This window comes from Trachypithecus francoisi, unplaced genomic scaffold (genome assembly GCF_009764315.1).
Source record: "Trachypithecus francoisi isolate TF-2019V2 unplaced genomic scaffold, Tfra_2.0 Lachesis_group2, whole genome shotgun sequence".
Lineage (NCBI taxonomy): Eukaryota > Metazoa > Chordata > Mammalia > Primates > Cercopithecidae > Trachypithecus > Trachypithecus francoisi.
In genome coordinates, this window is record NW_022681465.1 from 158,565,827 (window position 1) to 158,586,842 (window position 21,016).

Here is a 21,016-nt window from a genome sequence, read left to right on the forward strand (position 1 = left end):
AAAGTGGAATAAAAGGACAATAATTACCATCATGAATATATATGAAAGTATAAAACTCACTGGTAGAGGTAAATATGTAGCCAGATCCAGAAAACTGTAATACCACTGGTGTATAAATCATATAAATTTCTATTATGAAAGTTAAAAGTCAAAAAGTCATCAAAAATAAAGCTACAATGAGTTGTTAAAAAATATACAATATAAAAATATGGAAATTGTGACATCAAAAACAAGTTGTTGTGGGTAGAGGGTAAAAAAGGCGGGCAAAAGATATTTGAGCAATTGTTTCACACACAATAAATACGTGAGTGGCTAATAAGCACATAAAAAGATGTTCAACAGGATTAATCACTGGGAAAATGCAAATTAAAACCACAAGGAGGAGAAGCTGGTTTTGAGTTCCGGCCAGTGGCAGGCAAAGAGTGGGCACTGGTGACTGCTATATGAAGTTTGCTCATCTGAGAAGGCCCAGTTCTTATTCAGTGGATAATGGCATTTGAGCTGATGCCAAAAAATAATTGATATAGCATTTTGGGGGACAGACCAAAATGTGTCAAACCTAAAACAAAAGTATAAAAAACTTATATTAATGTATCATTCATATTAACAAAGTACAGATATGCCAGCAGGAATAGTGGAGGACTGTATACAGAAATTCATTGAAATTGATCAGGCATGGAAAATTCTAGGGAATGAAGAGAACAAAAAGAGTATGACCCTCAGTGACATGAAGATGATCTAAGATATATGGAGCCAGTAGATGCTCAAGTATATCTGGAAAAGGTGTCTTGGAAAAATGATGACGACTCTTTTTCCCCAAGTTGCCAATGTGGTAGAAAACACAGTGTTTCCAAGGATGAAGCAGAAGAAGTTAATCTATTTTCTTGTGATATATGTTCGCTAATTATAGAACTTCTTCATTATTGGTAAAATTCTTCACTGCTTGGAATCCTTGTCCTGTATACTTGGACATGGTGAGGAGAGGCCATTTGACCTGTGTCCATTCAAGGGAATAGATTCTATTTTTGTTAGCCCTATCATTTTCAATGAAAATATGATTGTTAAGCAAAGTCCACCTCAGATTAATAGAAAACTAATTTATTTGCTTACATGTATTGATAGTTTGTATTTACAGGTTGCCACAAAAAGAACTTGAATTACAAATTATATTTAGTGCATTCCAAAGGACTTTATTATTTCATTTTTTCCTTGATACAAAATGAGAATTTTCTTTTTCTAATATAAGCATCTCCTTTTTTAATGGGTAACAGTATCATTGCATTCCTTTATGGTTACTAAGTTTCTGATCTAACAGATGATATTTCTTGCTGCTAAAGTTATGGGCCTGTTATACACCTATCTCAAATTCTGTGGTCATTAAACTTAAATTAGAATCTTTGTGGATACATGTGAAGCCAGTTCGCCCATAATGAAGCGTGGATATGGATATCCATGAGGTTACTTCAAAGTTAATAAAGAAAGTGAAGTGGCAACTCTAGAAAGAAAAATAGCTTTAGAGTCAGAAGACTTGACTCCAATCTTATCCTGTATTTCCAAAGCTCATAAATACTGCCATCTTCAACTTTAAATGTAATATAGGACATGGGAGCTTTATAAATATAATTGAAAATTGGCATACTACTTTTCTTTTTCAGAGTATTAAGATATAGTATTAATGCCTATATTTATAAATAAGGAACTATTTCATCACTAATATATTCAAATGGAAATTTTTTTTTTAGACTTTTGTTTTTTTCACTCCTGTTGCCCAGGTCGGAGGGTAATGGCATGATCTTGGCTCACCACAACCTCTGTCTCCCGGGTTCAAGCAATTCTCCTGCCTCAGCCTCCTGAGTAGCTGGGATTACAGGCATGTGCTACCATACCTGGCTAATTTTTAAAATATTTTTAGTAGAGATGGGGTTTCTCCATGTTGGTCACTCTGGTTTCGAACTCTCGACCTCAGGTGATCCACTCGCCTCGGCCTCCCAAAGTGCTGGGATTACAGGCATGAGCCACTGTGCCTGGCCTCAAATGGACTTTTATAAGGTATATTATTATTGGCCATAGCAGACTGTAGACCCCTTAAAGCTTTATTTTTCTATGTATTTAATATTCTGTGTACAGTTCAAGTAAGAACTTATTTAAAAACCTTTAAGGGATCCTTTGTGGAATCACTGAAATGTTTTACTTCAAATATGTGTACTAAGCATGTAATTTAGCAGCTTTTTCTGAGGTCCAACTCTTAGCATTGTCAGATTGGATTTTTTTTTTTTATTATTATACATTAAGTTCTAGGGTACATGTGCATAACGTGCAGATTTGTTACATATGTATATTTGTGCCATGTTGGTGTGCTGCACCCATCAACTCGTCAGCACCATCAATTCGTCATTTATATCAGGTATAACTCCCAATGCAATCCCTCCCCCCTCCCCCTCCCCATGATAGGCCCCAGTGTGTGATGTTCCCCTTCCCGAGTCCAAGTGATCTCATTGTTCAGTTCCCACCTATGAGTGAGAACATGCGGTGTTTGGTTTTCTGTTCTTGTGATAGTTTGCTAAGAATGATTGTTTCCAGCTGCATCCATGTCCCTACAAAGGACGCAAACTCATCCTTTTTTATGGCTGCATGATATTCCATGGTGTATATGTGCCACATTTTCTTAATCCAGTCTGTCACAGATGGACATTTGGGTTGATTCCAAGTCTTTGCTATTGTGAATAGTGCCGCAATAAACATGCGTGTGCATGTGTCTTTATAGCAGCATGATTTATCATCCTTTGGGTATATACCCAGTAGTGGGATGGCTGGGTCATATGGTACATCTAGTTCTAGATCCTTGAGGAATCGCCATACTGTTTTCCATAATGGTTGAACTAGTTTACAATCCCACCAACAGTGTAAAAGTGTTCCTATTTCTCCACATCCTCTCCAGCACCTGTTGTTTCCTGACTTTTAATGATTGCCATTCTAACTGGTGTGAGATGGTATCTCATTGTGGTTTTGATTTGCATTTCTCTGATGGCGAGTGATGATGAGCATTTTTTCATGTGTCTGTTGGCTGTATGAATGTCTTCTTTTGAGAAATGTCTGTTCATATCCTTTGCCCACTTTTGATGGGGTTGTTTGTTTTTTTCTTGTAAATTTGTTTGAGTTCTTTGTAGATTCTGGATATTAGCCCTTTGTCAGATGAGTAGATTGCAAAAATGTTCTCCCATTCTGTAGGTTGCCTGTTCACTCTGATGGCGTAGTTCCTTTTGCTGTGCAGAAGCTCTTTAGTTTAATGAGATCCCATTTGTCAATTTTGGCTTTTGCTGCCGTTGCTTTTGGTGTTTTAGACATGAAGTCCTTGCCCATGCCTATGTCCATCAGATTGGATTTGTAAGTAAGAATAGTTACTACTCTGACTTGTAAATGTAGCCAGAACATAAGAGATACTCAAAAACAGAAGATTACTTTCACTATATCTATAAAACCAAAAATTCAAAAGTGAAGCAGTCATCCAGATTTTCCCTCCAAAATATTTTTATGTCTATCATAAAGTTAAATGATTTATTTTGGATTACATTTTATTTATATATTTTGAACTAATATAGCTTGTGAAATGTATCTTGCTTATTCTTTACATTTAGCAATTAAAAAGAACTAAAACTGAACAGCAAATAGCTTATTGGTAAGAACATGGTTTCAATGGCAGTAATACATTTACTTGAATAGGAGATAATAATCAAGTCAAAAGAGTAAATGCTTGCTAATTATGTGAGTATCTGTGACCATTAGGGCTGTCACATAGAAATCCACAATCACTCAAAGGCCAAATCTGTAAAATCAAAATGTGGTTGAAGACAATTAATGAAAATGATGTTATGACATCATCATATTTCCTTTTCTCTATTTTCTTTTTCCCTTTTCTCCCTGTCAGATAATTAAATGCTTTCTCTTTATTTGTCAATCAAGAATAAATTTTCTACATCAAAATAAGACGTTAGAAAATAAACTTGCATGAGTATATGTATTTAAACTCTAAAGTTTGGAACATTCAGACATTTTTTTATTTTTATTTTTATTTTATTTTATTTTATTTTTATTTTTTTTGAGACAGAGTCTCGCTCTGTCACCCAGGCTGGAGCGCTGTGGCCGGATCTCAGCTCACTGCAAGCTCCGCCTCCCGGGTTCACGCCATTCTCCTGCCTCAGCCTCCCGGGTAGCTGGGACTACAGGCGCCGCCACGTCGCCCGGCTAGTTTTTTTTTTGTAATTTTTTTTTTTAGTAGAGACGGGGTTTCACCGGAACATTCAGACATTATACAATAAATTATATGTATGTGGTGTGTGAAGATCTATGCATGAATAAAAATAAAGCCGCAAGGAGAGACCACTGCATATTCTTTAGAGTAGCTACAATGAAAAGAATACTAGCTAAGCGCAGTGTCTTATGCCTGTAATCCCAGCATTTTGGGAGGCCGAGGCGGGCGGATCACAAGGTCAGGAGTTTGAGACCACCCTGGCCAACATAGTGAAACCTTGTCTCTACTAAAAACGCCAAAAATTGGCCGGGCATGGCGGCACACACCACTCGGGAAGCTGAGGCAAGAGAATCACTTGAACCTGGGAGGCGGAGGTTGTAGTGAGCCAAGATTGTGCCACTGCACTCCAGCCTGGGTGACAGAGAGACTCCATCTCAAAAAAACCAAAAAACAAACAAACAAAGAAACTAAATATTGGAGAGGATATGGAGCAACTGGAATTCTCATACCTTGTTAGTGAGAATGTACAATGATGTGACCACTTTGTAAAACAGTTGGGCAGTTTCTTATAAAGTTAAAAATACACATCAATTTCACTTCTAGGTATTTACCCAAGTGAAATGAACATATGTTTACCCTAAAAGGTATGCATGAAAGTTCATAGCAGCTTTATTCATAATAGTTAAAAACTGGCATCAATCCAAATGTCCATGCACAGATAAATGAATAGACAGTATGGTGTATCCACATGATAGAGTACTACTCAGCGATAAAAAGGAATGAACTACTGATGGATGTAATGATGTAGACGACACTTAAGAACATTATACTGAATGCAAGAAGATAGACATAAAAGAATAGGTACTGTAATGTTTTATTTATCTGAACCTCTGGGAAAGACAAATCTGTGGCCACAGAAAGCAGATTATTGTTTGCCCCGGGGTTGGTGGGATTGGAATGGGGCACTAGGGGACGTTTGGCTGTGATGGAGACTTTCTATATTTTGATTGCAGTTGCTGGTTACTCGAGAGTGGAAATTTATCAAAATCCATCAACATTGTGCTTAAAATATATGCATTTTACTCTATGTAAATTATCCCCAAATAAAGAACTTCTAAAAAACAAAATAGTACCAATCAAATTTAAAACAATCAGCATATTTCTGCCATCCTAATGAAATACTAGTATTGTCCTGGAGAAAATAAATGTTTTTCTCACAGGCCTCTTTTGAAGTTCTAAAATTAGGACCCTATGAGGAGTATAAGGGCTCCTTTTACTGCTACATAGTATTCCATCATATGGATATACCAGTCTACTTATCCACTCAACTGCTGGAACTTTAACTGTTCAAACTAGTTAAAGGTCGGAAATAGTCAATTCATATTTGGATTGTTTCCAACCTTTAACTAGTTTGAATAGTTGTGTGTGATGATGAACCCCCAGATTTTTGCTCTGTGATGGGAGTCAGAAGAAACCATTTACAGGCCACAGAGGTGCTGCCTGATGGGTCATTCTGGTTTAGGACAGACTCCTGATTTTTAGGAACCAGATAAGGGATTTGCCAAAAGTCCAACTGGCCTTTGGCCAAAGGATAGATACTTAGATTGAATGAAATACTGGGTTGGAGGCTATTATTCCAATTCAGTAATTTAAGAAATGTTCTGTGTAAAGTTTCCCTCTTTTAAAAATGAAATTTGTTTCTGTGATTCATAAAAGCTAATATTTGGGAATGATTTCCATTTAACTATAAGAGACTATTGTTTTGCTCACTCCTGTGTTCCCGATGCTTAATGTACCTGGCACACAGTGGGCTCTTTAATATTTTTGGAATGATTGTATAAATTTATGAAGTCAGGATTCAAGTAATGAATATGGTTTTTCCAATGCATTAGTCAAGATAAAATAAGTTATACCACAGTGACAAACACCCTCCAAATCTCTGTGTGATTAAATGACAAAAGTTAGTATCTTTTACACAGAAGTAGTTCCATGGTCCTGCCTGACTGTAGGGAAGCTTAAAACACAGTTTAACATGTTCCCAGTTAAGGAGGGGTATGAAATGAGATTTGGCAAACACATAGCATTATTTCTGCCATGTTAAGTCTTGAATAGGTTAAGTTTATATAAGAGTATATATATATTCTTATATAAATGTATATAAACTGATGAGGCACATCTCTGCTGATAGCCTGTGGTTTTGAGAAATGAGCCTGCATGAATGAACACGACTCTTCCTGATGGTCTACATCAGATTCTGTGCTCACTTTTGCTTTTATGCTTTTGCTTGTGCAGTTTCTTCCATCTGGAATGCCTTCCATTTTCTTGCTGGATGAGCTAAAAATTGGATCCATTCTTAGACACTCAGTCAAGTGTTACTTCTTCTAACGATTCATCCATGGTACATGGCCTGATTAACTGCACATACATTTGGACACTTTAACAGCACTTGAACCAGCACTTGCTTATCGATGACCACATGGTTTCTAGCAGTGCTACACATCTAAGAATTCTTTCTTGAACTCTTAAAGAGTTGGTATGGTGCTTTCTTTTGCTCCTTCACTCAGCCGAGGACTAAGCACAATGAGGATACTCAATAAATGTGTGTTTTCAATATGCATCGGTTGAACAAGCCAGGGGCTGGGAAGTACCCACTCTATGGAACTGAGTGGGGAAAGCAAAGCAGCCCAAGTTTAGCAGGTGTGGGCTGTGTGAGAGTCTCCTTCCTAGTCTTCACAATGTTTGGGATTTCACAAGGCATTCCACGATGTGAAGTAGGGTGTGTATTTACTTACCTATTACACAGATCCCAGTTCTCATTGAGCAAAATCAAACAGGGGCGTCCTGAAAAATAAAGAGTCCTGTGGGCTGTGGCTGCTTGTACTTTGAGAAGTTTAAGAGCTCTGGCCCAGGTCCCTTCATTACCAGCCTAAGTGAAGTTAATCTGCCCTCTTTCCCCTAAGTCTATGCTGAAGCATAATGAACAAAAGGCTTAATCACTATGGTATCAAGATATGCCTTTCTGTCTGTGCAAATGTTCTTGGGTTTGTAATGTGAACATGATGCACTCATTTGGAGCCATTGTTCTCTCTAAATGAGAAAATGCAAATGAAGCACTCAGGGTACCACGCCATAACTCGCTGCATAAAATTCTTGACATCAACATGAAGCTACTTAGCATAATTTTCCTGTTAATAGACTGCCAATTTAGTCATTTAGGTTTCAGCTTCTAAAGACTGCAACATCTTCAGGCTGGATTTTTTTTCTCCCTGTATATGCGTGAGTTTATTATTTTGATGTTTATGTTAAAACAGAGGAAATTGGAGTTTATGCAATTATTTGAAGATCTTCTATCCTAATTTGTTTTCTCTCATAATTTAGGGAATCTGCTCATTTGAAAGACAACACAATTTTTCAGAGCATTTTCTTCAGTTCAGGACAAAATTTTCATGTTTAAATGACTGAGGAATATTTTGAAGATTTGACTGAGTAATGTCTATGCTGAAGGTGGCTGAACCAGGAAACCAAGGCTGCCCTGATCCCATGGAGAGATCCTGAAGAGATGAGAAAACTCAAGGGCAAAAGGGATGTCTGGGAGACCCAGCTGGTGCATAAGTCTCAGTTCTGGAGCTCACTGTCTTCCTGGCCAAGCTCCAGCCACGCCAGCCTCCTTGCCGGTTATTAGCCTCTTCATTCAAGGAATATCCATTGTTGCCCACTATGTACCAATCATGAAATGACGCTGGGGTAACACATATCCCAGTGGAGGAGACAGGCATGACTTAATGAATCACAGGACCACACTTCCATGCAAAGCAGAGGAGGCATATGGTGTTCTGGGAGAGTAAAGGATCTGACTCAGTTCCTACCTTCAAGAGTCCACAGTCAAGATTTACTCACATCGCAGCTTGGCAGAAGTTTTACGAAGCTTAAATTATCTGCCAAGATTTTTCAATTCTCCAGGTTGTTGTAAAGTATAGACACAGCCAAGAGGCGTTGAGTATTTTTGAGCACCTCCTCTGTACTAGACACTGTTCAGGCATCTGATCTGCAGAGCTCTCAGCTTCCTGGTGAGATCGCCAGGCTTCAGGGTTAAGAGCGTGGGCTTTGCATAAGTTAGAATCTGGGGCTACACCACTGTCCAGGCATGCATTTTAGCTTTCGCATTTGTCAAATGAGTAAGTGAGTCATAGAGTTGTTGAGAAGATTGAATGGAGCCCAGGGCCTGGTTTGTAGAAAGGGCTTGATAAGCGGAGGTTATTTTATGTTGCCAGAGAGGGGGCACCATGTTGGACAACAGTCACATCTGGTATTTTATTTTTTTCTCTCTCCATGTATGTCTTGGCTGGGCTGAGCTGGAGGCATGTCTTTGTGGAGTAGCCTCTGCCCAGATCATTATTGTGTAACTCAAACCCAGAGCCCAGACAGGCCCCTGCTGTGTCCAGTTTCTCATATCTTCTGTGGGTCAGTGGACAAGGGTCTGTGAAAAGCAAGTCCCTCCTGGAGCGTGCCCTGTTGCATGAGAAAAACCCTGGCCTCAGCTCTGTGTCTCCAGGGTTCTAGCTGTAAGAGGTGCTCAGCCTCCATGCGCCCTTTGTGGCCTGATTGATGGGAGAGCCGATGTGTGGATGTGCATTGCCCACCACTACAGCATATGATGGATTGAAATGACTTCACTCTTGCTACTTCCTGAGTTTCAATATTGGAAGAAAACAAGCTATCCCATCTCTTCTAGTCTGGTCATTTCTCTTCTCCAAAGTTCTCAGATCTTGCTCAGACAGAGAGATCAAGGACTTGACACTTCCCATCCTCTCCCACCCAGGACCCAGTGGCTTGGTTTGTATAGCCAGATGAAGCTCCCTAGTTGGGGGTTGGACTGGCCCAAACAGAGTATCCTGGGAAGATGAAAGGATCCTCCAAAAGCTGTTTGGTAGCTAGCTTGAGCTCATGACTTCTTGATTCAGTGCATCTATCCTGCCTTTTGGGAATCCTGGGAACTTTTATTGTTTCTCTTTCAATCTCAAGTTCTCTGCATCACCACTGGGTGCTTGCTTTCTACAGTGCAAAGGTAGCATCAGTCAGATCTGGATCTTGCAGCAAGGGGTAGCCTGGCAGCTTTAGGGCAGCTGAAGCCAGGCAAGGCAGGTCCTGAGCTATTTCCTTCCTATCAGATCATGCAATTTGCTTTGCTTTTTTATGGGTTTGTCTAAAGCAAATGTTAGATGATTATGCCAACTCATAATTTATTCATTCTAATAATTAGCAGAGTTGCAATTATCACATAGATTTTAAAATATAAAAGTAAACATATCATTATAAATTTATCTTAATTTTTAAGATAAGGTCTCAATAAAACTTTTCTCCACCCTTCACTATGGGTTTTGTACCTGTTTTGTGTGGATTTGCTGTAGCTCTGTTTCTGGTACCTGTTATCCTGGGCTAACAGGATCACTTTGTATATTTCTTTTTCAAAATATTGATTGAAATGTTGGTTTGGTTCTGATGTCAAGAGTAGGATGGAATTCTGGCCTTCTAGTGGGTCTTGGCACCAGTTTCTTACATGCTCGTCTGTCCCGTGGTGGGGGAGAGAAAGAAGTGGGATGGCTACAAGAATCACATATGGCCTGGACCTCCTGCAGGAACTGAGCTAGGCGGCCATTCACTCTCCCACCTGACCCTCTAGATGCCATACATGTAGCCTCATGGGCATTGACCTTCAAAGTGGCCCCCTTGGGAATCCTGGCCCTTATGCCAACTGAACTTCAGTGCTGACATCTGCTTAGAAGGTCTCCAGGACAAATCCATGAGCAACCTGATAGCTGTAGCCTCAGCTTGGGTTTGTAACCCAGTGGGGAGGTTTCCTTGGGAATGGCCTTTGCAGGCCTTTTGTGTTTCTCAAGTGAAATTTTACCTTGGAGCCAGGCACTGTTCTCAGGGGTTACCCGTGTTAACTCATTAATCCCCACTTTACAGATGTTGAGACTGAGTTTCAGAGCACTTCAATAGCTTGCCAAATCACATGGCTGGAAAGAGTTGGGGCCAGGATTTGAACCCAGTCAATCCAGCTCTGAAATCAGCTCTCGGCCCACTCTGCCAGACTGCCTATCTAGGGGCACCATTCCCACCAGATGGGGCACCACAGAAACAGGCTGCAGCAACAGGGCCCATGCTCTTCTCCTTCCAACCCCACAGGCCTATTTATGAAGCGCCACAATTGCCACATTAATACCGGATGATGCCATTGATTTTAGTGGCATTCAGATCACAAGAGCCTGTCTGGAGTTGTGCCCTGGAATTTATGCTCCCTACATCCATTAGAGCTAATGGGAAATGTCTGCATAAATTGCATGGTGATGGGGAGTTACAGCTCTGAGTTGGCCTCAGTGGATTTTAATTGCCTGCTCCGAATAGGATAGCTCATCCTTCTGGTTATCACACAACCCCTTGTATTGCACTTGTTCTTGGGTGGCCTGGGGGTGGTGAGAATAGTGCAAAGCCCTGGGCAGGGTATTTTATAGCTGTGTGACTTTGGGTAAGTTACGTCACCTCTCTGAGCTGTCATTAGTTTTCCCATCCGTGAAGTGAATCCAACATCTCTGTGTGCTGTTGTGAGAAGAGTTAAAGCCCTGAGCCCAGAGCATGGCAGCACTCCTGTCCTTCCACCATTTTTCCTCTCAGCCCAAGGGTTCTTTACCCAGCACCCATGGTTGGGTCTTGGAAGGTCGGTCCATGAAATGGTATGCAGGAAGGGGTTTGTATCACACAAAAATATTTTGGAGGGGGCAGCCATCATGGTTTTTGTGAGTTTTCCCAAAGAGTCCATGACCTAGAAAAGTAGATCAGATAAGGAAGTTCTCAATGACAGTTGTTTCTTCTCTGTAGCCATGGTGCTCAACTCTGTGTCTGTCACCAGTAGGTTGGCAGAGTATAAAGGAACAGTCCTTTCTTTCTGGAGTTCTGAGCACTGCATGCTCCTACATATGGGAGGAATAGTGGCCTTTTCCCATGGGAAGAGGCCGGGTGCTAGCTAGCAAGTCTGTTGGGCTGGTGGGGCCCCTCGCACCCTCCATCACTGGCCTTTTCAGCAGCCACCGGGTGAGAGCTCCTGGCTCTCCTTCCCTCCCCTCTGGATTTCCAGTCAGTGCCTTTCCTGCTGCACTGCAGCCTCCTGAGTCGTGAGGGCTGGGTTTCCATCTAGCCTCTGCTTCACACAGTGCATTAGAAACTGCCCAGTGTGCCCAAAGTCCATGGAATGAAGTGTCCAACCAGAGAAACTGGTTGGTCTTCAAGCTGCATCCCATCCCAAATGCTGTCTTCCTTCCTCCAGAGACGGAGCTCCCTGGGAACCTGGGCCTCCATTTTCCCAGCACTGGGACCCAGCAGGGGTTTACTGCTCTTTGGTACTTAAATTCTCTGACTGAGAACACGACCAGGTGCACATCCAACCAGAATCTGGGAGGCTGTGAGGCTCAGAAGAGAGAGGTTCTGTGAGCACAGAGTGCAACTAGAGACAAAGGATTCCCCTGTTCAGTTGCTCCCTTGTACGTGTGTTTGTTCATTCGTTCATCCTGCAAATTTTACTGTTCCTGATAGTATTTATTTTAAGTCTTGGGACAAAGGCGGCACGGTGGTGGTACTGTGTGAACATTTATTTGGTTACTCTTTTCTCACATGATGAGGATGTTCTGAGCCATTCCACCGTCTCCCAACCCACAGATGCTGAAACTGTCCTCAAATGTTGGTTCTTTGCCAATTTACTTATGATTTGACCGGTGTTATACAACAACCAGGTTGCACGGCCAAGTACCTAGGCCAGGGTCATGCTTTTTTTTTTTTTTTTTTTTTTTTTGAGACGGAGTCTCGCTCTGTCGCCCGGACTGGAGTGCAGTGGCCGGATCTCAGCTCACTGCAAGCTCCGCCTCCTGGGTTCCCGCCATTCTCCTGCCTCAGCCTCCCGAGTAGCTGGGACTACAGGTGCCGCCACCTCGCCCGGCTAGTTTTTTGTATTTTATTTTTAGTGGAGACGGGGTTTCACAGTGTTAGCCAGGATGGTCTCGATCTCCTGACCTCGTGATCTGCCCGTCTCGGTCTCCCAAAGTGCTGGGATTAGGGTCATGCTTTTTAACCAGCTCTAGTGGTACCTCTGCATGGCCAGGCTGGGGCCAAGGGCTGTGGAGTACCCAGGAGAAAAGAAAGGAGATGTGGCCTCCATTCACTGGGTAACTGCCAAATCCCAGGAAGGTGGGTTTGTGCCCCATGAAGCAGTGTGAGTCTGATGGGTGCATGCATCTGAGGATTTGGGGTAAGAAAGTAAAAGGACACTCATCCCAGTTCTTCAAACTGGGATGCCTGAGTGACAGGGGGCACTATTGATAAATAGAATGGACAGTAAGTGTAAACCCAGGCTGCCCCTGGCAAATGGGATGTTCGCTTCACTTGAGCCAAGAGAAGACTTCATGAAGATAGGTGCTCTTGGGCTGAGCCTGGTGGAGGGCCCAACTTGTATTCAGATTGTAAATCCCCAGGAAGGGATGGTTTGGTCAGGTGCAACCAACCATTGTCATGGTGAGCATATTGGAGAGTCCATTTTTCCTTTATCCAAGGAATAGGCATTGTGGGGGGCTGATGGCTGATAGCTGATAGCTCATGTCCAGGGCAGAGAGAAGCACCATCTTCCTGTGCAGTGGGCTGACCCCTGCCTCATGGCACTCCTCCCTGAGTCCATCCATGCCAGCGTCAGTTCTGACCGAGATCCCCTGGATGCAGATCTTTCTGGATTGCAGAGCATGGAAAGACACATCTCAGGCTCTGCAGGGGTAGTTTCCTAAACTCAGTGTTTTTTTGGTCTTCATGCCCAGCGTGCCCCAGGGAGAGCATATTGGGCTTCTGCAAATTTACAGAGATATATCAGCGCCCCTTCATCTCCAAGCCAATAGAAATAATATTAATCACCTACATAAAAGTGAGATCTATCCTCACAGACACCTCCTTTAGAACTGAGTGGGGGCATGAGCATTATGGATGAGCCTTATGCTATGTCTGGAAACTATTAATATTTACAGTGGAGTCTCTGGCCCTTCAGGTGGCTTGAGATGAAACCATCATTTTTTCTGGTCATCTTGGCAGTGAGGGAGGAGAAGAAGGAAAAGATGGCATGATTAGGAGAAGTCACTGCTCCAGGAAGGTGGACATAGGAGTTGCAGCCTGCTCTGAAATGCTCCAGAGTGGCCCTAGCCATGGCTCAGCATGCCAAGAGCAACTGCTGGCTGTTTTTCATTAGGGAAAATAAACATCTCTGAAAGTGCTCTTTCTGCTGCCAAGGCAGGAAAAATAGACAGAAGAAAATATACTGAAGGAGCCAGTGTTTTCAGAGTAAGTGAAGCCAGTCCTTGTAGAGCTCATCTCTCAAGTATTATAGAAGTCAAATGTGGAGTTTGCACATACGGGAGAGAATGTGGTTTATCTGACAAAACTGCCAGCTGGTGTCTCAAGATTGGAGCTGGTTGCAGTGAATAGATGGGCTCTTGATTGGGGAATGTTTGGTCCAGTCACTATAAAAATCCTTCATTTCCTCCCCGTCTTCTTAGTTCCTTCTAAAGTGATCAAAATGGGTGTGACCCGGGTGGTCTGTAATCTGGAGAGATGGCCTTCCTGCCTGTATGTGACAGCTGTGCTTCACTTTGACACCAGTCCATGTGTCTACAGTTTTGTGTATAAAATAATGTATAACTCAGATCTCTTTTTAATGCCCTGGGGAAGTTTGTTATAGATTGTTATTATAATCAATCATAATAGGTGATATTTATTGAGTGCCTACTATTGCCAGAGACTGCCTGGAGTGAGTATAGTGGTGAATACAGCCATCAAGGCCCTTGCTTTCATGGAATTGGTTTTCTGGTGGAGGAGAGCAACTTCACCGGCTCTCCTATTCCCTGTAAATTAAGGCCCACTATGTTTCTCTCCCAACCCCATCTCAGGAAGACCTAGACCAAGGCAATAGCCCCCACATCATAGGTGACTCCCTGGGCCTGCCTACATCTGGGCCACATTGACTGGTTGGTTCTCAAATTTTTAAAAGGAGAGAATAACCAGAGAGGAAGGTAATGTCAGGAGAGAGAGTTGCAGCTCCTTTGGCTCTGTGCCTAGGGAACACATGGCAAGGGTTGTGACTGTCCCCTCCTCTGTGGATTTCCATGTGCCACTGGGGCCATACACAGCCTGTGAGGCAGGTTGTGTCTGCTCCAATGAAGCAGGACAAGCCAGGGTCTGGGAGGAGGAGCAGTCAGGTCCAGTGGGTCTGGTTCATGACTCAGGCCCAACAGTGAGAGTAATCAGGTCACATAGTGAAGGGCAGAGACCACCTGGGGAGTAGCCCTAGTATAGCAGCCTCAACCATGACAAAATAGGGCAGAGACCCGCCCACAGGGGGTCCTGGAGGAGATGAAAAGGGCATTGCCAGGAAACCTACCTTGGAAGCTGTGTAGCCAGAGCCAAATACATGCAAGCCACTGCATTCTAGAGAGGAGGAGGCAACTGGACGTCTTTAATGAACTGAGTCCTTTCCTCTTTTCTTCCTTCCCCTCCCCTCCCCGCCCCTGCCTCCTTCCCTCCCTCCCTCCCTCCCTTCCTTCTTTCCTTGCCCTCTCCCTCCCTCTTCTCTTTCTCTTCCCTTTCCCTCTCTTCCCCCTTCCTGCCCCCTTTCTCTCCTTCCCTCTTTTCTTTCTACCCCACAGCTAGTTACTGACAATATCGTGTACTAGGCTCTGTTCCAGGCTTTGGAATTACACATTCCCAGCTTTCGAGGAATCCATAGATGAATTTCTAACCTGATAATTGAACATGTCTCCTGAGAGTACAGATGGGAGGGCCCTGAAACGCAAGGAAGCCTCCCCAGTGCCTGGGCCTCAAGCAACACCTGAAGCCTGGAATTAAGGGAAGCACTGTGCAGAAAGGGCTCCAGGCGGGCATGAGAGGGGCCCATTTTGCAACCCAACTGGATGGCTGCAACCTCTGGAGAGCTGCTCAAGGCTGGTGGCTCCCACCCCACAGAGTACCCTGTGGGGTCTTATGAACTTTACCAGCTTCCTGTACTTCCTCCTCTGAAGAAAGGTTTGTTTAGTCCTCAGAGCACAGCATCCCAAAGCCAATTCACTTCCTCCTTGAGGCCGAGAAAAGGAAAGGACTTTCTCAGGGCTAATGGAAGGAGTGGGATTCAGGTGCAGAGCTCTGGACCCCAGGCTCCTGTTTCTGACCCAGGCTACAGGGATGCTTTCCAAGCCAGCTACACCCTTCCTCCTTTGTGTGCATCATTCGTTTTCCACAATTGTTTGGCGCTATTTGATTTTTTTGTTGCATTTAGGTCCCGGAAGATGATTATGTTCCATGAAATGGAGTGATTGATTGACCTTTTGAAATGTCAACAGCCGCTGGCTGGCTCCAGAGGATTTTGTGGGCCTCATCAGCCGCCTAGACCATGTGATAGATAAGACATCGGTGAGAGGGGAGCGTTCAGAGACCGTGGAATTTGGCAGCTGCTGGTGGGCAGGATCCTGGAGGAACGGGGGCATGAAATCGTACCTATAACATAAACAAACCCTGCCAGAGGATTGTTAGGGACTGGGAGAGCAGCAGCGGGGAAGAGGTGAGTCAGGGAGCTGCCCAGTGCTCCTTAGCCAGGCACTAGTTTGGTCCTCTGACTCTTCCTCTTTGTAGAAGAGGGAAACTCACCTAAGCCTTAGATTCTCGTGGATGCTTAGCTCCCGATAAAAGGAATGATGTGCTTATGACCTCATGATGATGCAGTGTGAGAGAGTGCCTTTCCTCCGCCATCTGCATGGGTGTGGGCCATGGCCTCCCGAGAGCCCAGTGGAGACATGATGAGCTGCCAGAGAATCATGGAAGCTGCTACTGGCTGGGGCCCATCTGCACTGCCTTACCGCTCCTCCTCCAGGTCATCCTGTCCCTGAGCAGTATTGCATGGTTTCCAAATTCAAGGGCTCTGGCATAGCAGGAGGGAGGGATGGGATGAAACCATCTTGTTTCTGTTGTGTTGGTTGGAGGTGGAAGAGCCTTGTGGAAGTGGGCTGGCCAGAAGTACACGCTTGTGAGTGTTTATGAATATGCAAGTCTGTAATTTGCACAGTAAAGGGTGGATGAAACGTCCTTCTAGCAGTCGGAAAGCTCTGTCACATGGCATTTATGAAATTTCCCAGTACAAAAGATGGTCAGCATTCACCATGATGACTGAAAGCCTTCTGAGAGTCTTAAACACCTTCAGTCTCATCAATTATTAAGTTGTAGTGTATTTTATTCTACTCCTTGAAAAAACTGGTAATTCTCGTTAAGCAGATCTGGTAATTTTCTTTTAACTAAGATGTTTAATGAACCAGAACATCCTTTTGCTAACCATGCTTGGTAAAAGGTATCATCCATCTATTTTCCAGTATTGATCATAATGGTGATATACAAGTAATTAAAGCATAATGATAGATATCATTTTTTGAATACTAACTATAAACTAGGCCCTGTGTGCTAAATAATTGATATGAATTTTGTTTAGTTGTTCCAGTGACCCTATTAAGTAGGTATTATTGCCCGTAATTGGCAGATAGGGTTTGGAAAGATTAAATAATGCATCCAAGACCATACAGACCAAGGGATAGAGATAGGCTTGATTCCATTTCTGTGCTCACCTCCTTCCTATTATGGTGCTATTGGACACCTACGCTGCTGCCAGACTTTATGGGAGCATTGGCAGGGGTGCACTCAGCCCACGCATTCTAGTATAGTTGGGGAGATGGCCAAACACAGAGGAGAAAGGAAATGCAAACAAGGTGCTAAAGTTCCTTGCCATTCACATGATTCAAATAGCTGAGAAGTGCTAGAGTCACAGCGTGTTTGTGTGTGTCTGTGTGTGTGAGAGAGAGAGAGACTATGTATGTGTGTGTGTGTGTGTTTGTGTATGGATGTGTTGCAGGAGGCTTTCTGCAAGAGAAACAACTTGATTTGGATCCTGAATAATGTGAGGGAGATGATGAGTAGAGGGGAAAGGGCTCGGGCTGGGAACTCAGAGGACCCGTCACAGGGATGGAGAGATTTGAAGATGCTGCTGACACAGGCACTGGGGTTCTGTTGTTGCCAAGTCCCATACACCTAGTCTCCTGGGTTGTCCCTGATGAATTTCCTAGGAAGATCCCTGCAGGATCACAGGAACACACAAGGGGATCCTGGGTCTTGTGGTGGTTGTCAGGGGTCCTGTGAGAAGGATTTATGGCCCAACTGAGGCAGCCCCAGAGCCAGGAGGTGAGCAGGAACCTGCACAGAGGCCTGGTGGAGGCCAGAGCAGAGGAGAGCCAGGGTCCCACCATTCCAGAAGGAGGAGTGTGGAGCCTGCAGGCAGCCTCTGTGCCATTTCCCTGACTATGGCTAGAATTAATCTGTAAAACATATATTCCAGCTGGGCGCAGTAGCTCACGCCTGTAATCCTAGCACTTTGGGAGGCCGAGGCAGGTGGATCATGAGGTCAGGAGCTCAAGACCAGGCTGGCCAAGATGGTGAAACCCCATCTCTACTAAAAATATAAAAATTAGCTGGGCGTGATGGCAGGTACCAGTTATCACAGCTACTTGGGAGGCTGAGGCAAAGAACCGATTGAACCTGGGAGGCAGAGGTTGCAGTGAGCTGAGATTGTGCCACTGCACTCCAGCCTGGGCGATAGAGTGAGACTCCATCTCAAAACAACAACAAAAACATATATTCCACTAACCTTCACATCCCACCACAGGCATGAGGCACTTAGCCAGTATCCAAATGCCTATGCCATTCAGCCCCATGGAAGAAATGTCTTGTCACCTGAAGTTATAATTCCCAGGGAACAGGCAAATGCGTTTTCATGTTTGCATATCACAGATGAACCTTGATTCTGCTGGTGTCACATCTTAGGACAGTAGTGGGTGTGCCATTAGGATGTGATGTGTGATCTGGCTGACATTATGCCTGAACATAGCAGAGGTTAGGACTGGCACAACTGGCCTCTTCCTCAGGCAGTCACCTGAAGTAGTGATGACAGGCATTGGGTACACCCCTGGGGGTGGAGTGAAGCCCACACTGGTGATGACACCTTATCATGCCTACGCTGGGGAGCCTCATAGAGGAAGAGAATCTTTGAGCTACTGTGAATTTGGATCAAGACATGCCCCTGGCCATATCCAGGTGTTATCTGGGTACTTTTTGCCTTGTAAGAACAAGGGCAGCCTGGTACCTTTGAGCTGCTTTGATGGGGATCTAGGATTTAGGACTGGCATTCCACTTCCCGGTTCAATCTGAGCTGAATGTCTGTGGGTCTGCCTTCTACCTGGGGGCCTGAACCCTTGAGTCGCTGACCCCAGCCTTGGCCTGTAGGGAGACACGGGAACCATAAAGTTGGTCTCTTAGATCTCTGCTTATTGCTCTAGATCCTTCACTAGGGCTGTGCCCACAGGTTCTCACAATTACCAGTCAATTCCATGAAGTTGTTTGTTAAAACAATTTCTTAGAACAATTAGCCAAAATAATCAAATCCTAAAGCGGAAACAAGCCCTGAAACAAATTAGTTATGGAACTGAATTTCCCAGTTTCCTCCTCCATCACATAGACAGAGCTGTTTGCAGAACTCCAGAGAGGGCCCTCTGCTGCCAGTCAAGATCTTGTCTCTGATGATATGGAGATGATGGCCTCTTCCTATCCCCAGTCCTGTTCCCTGTCCCTCCACCCCTCCACCCCTAGGACAGCCCAGCCTCACATTGGTGTGGTGAGTAGCAGGTGTCCACAAGTGTGTTTTGAACACGTAATTTTCCTTCAGAGGCTTTTCTCCTATATTGCCTCTCAATGGAAAATCAAGGGGCCTGAGCGGAATGAAGATCAAGCTTTGCCACCTGTGCTAGCTGCATGTCCTGGAGTGGCAGGAGCAGTATCCCTTGCTCGGCCCTGGAGTCCCCTCCTCTCTCTGAGGCATTTCTCTCTGGAAGTTCACTAGGCTTTGCAGTTCAGGGGCCTACTTTTGTGCCCTCAGCGAGTTCCTGGCCTTCTCTTCCTGCCTGGGACCCTGCAGAGCCTCGTCTCATTTTCTGTTTCTGCAGCAGGCTGAGCCTGGGCATTCTTGCAGGTGCTTCTTTCACAGATGGCTCCATTTCCTCTCTGGACGTTTCCTCAGGTACAAAGACCTTTCCATCCTGGCTGGCCCCTCTCTTCAGCCAGGGTACAACCTATCTGACATTCTACAGAAGTGTCTGGCAAAGAACTGTCAGTTGGGCCTGCTGCAGTGATTGTTAATGGCCCAGATGGGTATGCATTTGGCAGAGACAGTCCTAGTATCTAACCTGGACTCTTATCTAAGTGACAGTCCATAGAGAGATAGAGCCCTGGGAGGGGCCGACTGTGGCTTTGTAAATGTCCTCTCCTCCCAGCCCTTCAAAGGTGCTGGCTATGCAGGAGCCCCTTTAAAATGATCTAATTGGAATGGTAACGGATGTAGCATTCTGCCACAGCTAACAGCGAGATTGGAATTTGAGGAGACGCAGAGACAAATTACCTCTGAATTTTCTTGCAGCCATAAAAGCTTTTTACTGTACAGTAATTTTCCATTCCTGCTGCAGACATATTTGCATATTCCTTAACAATTTATCTCCTGTCATTTGTCAGATATTATCCATCTCCAGTTAATAAGCTAAGACAGGTCATATTAAGACTTTGCAGGCCTCTTGTCTCCCCATAGTAGGTGGCACGGCTCTCCTGCCCACAGGGCCTCTCTGTCGTGGGAACCGACAGAGCACGGTGGAGCAGCATTGTGACTGTGGCAGGGGCCTTGTCCACAGCACCTTCCACTCCTGTCCCCATGTAGGGAGAAGACACAGCTATGGGCATGTGCTGCCCTGTTCGCAGCTGTGTGCCTGGCACCTGTGGAGGCAGCTCCAGTGACCCACCTCTTCAGTGAGCGCTGGGCTCTGCGCACAAACAGCCCTGCCCTGGAGTCTGCTCTCAGCTCTGGCTCCCAGGCTCTCCGAGATTTTACCTAACTCCTTTCCTTCCCTGGAACTCAGCCCTCAGTTCTCCACTTCTAGAAGAGGGATTCTAGAATAAGGCTAATGAACCACTTTATATCTATCTATAAAAGCATACTTTCTTCCAAACCAAAGTTTCCCTGGAGCCCCAGTCTAGAGAACAGGCAAGTGGTAAGTGGTGTTGAAGGACGATGGAGGATGGGCCCTGTTCCCACTCAGCCCTCTTGTTCCCCAGCACAGAGAGGTCCCCAGGCCCCTGGACTCTGGAGGCCCCATGGAGCACAGTGTGAATGGGCCTGGAGGGGTATTCTTGGTCCTGCCTCCTGCCCCAACACTCTGAGGTTCCAGGGTTATTGGCTCATGTGTCCAGCACCTGCCGCTGGCCTGGCCCTGTGCACAGACCGAGGAGCCATAGCCTTCTCTAGCGCTTAAGCTTAAGATGTTGGGACTCTGCTCACTCTGAGTCTGGGTTTGATACTAGGTTCAGTTGGCTATTGGTGGACAGATTTTGAGAGGAAAGAAAAATGGTTTGATGCCGAATGTGTGATGAGATTTGCATAATTGAATTGAAATAGAATTAAAGGGTCGTATGTTTACACAGCGATGCCTCAAATGAGATTGCAGTGATGTGTGCTCAGTACTAAAATGTGTTCCTTAGGGACATGTGGATATCTGGTTCCCAGAATCTGTACAAAAGCTGGAGAGAAGTCTGGGGTGGGGGATGGTTTCAGGG

General features: G+C 44.5%; 1 pseudogene; it reads left to right on the forward strand.

Annotated features, from left to right (window-relative positions):
• Positions 1-489: 489 nt before the first annotated feature.
• On the forward strand, positions 490-20,298 carry LOC117066123 (annotated as a pseudogene).
• The last annotated feature ends 718 nt before the right edge of the window (positions 20,299-21,016 follow it).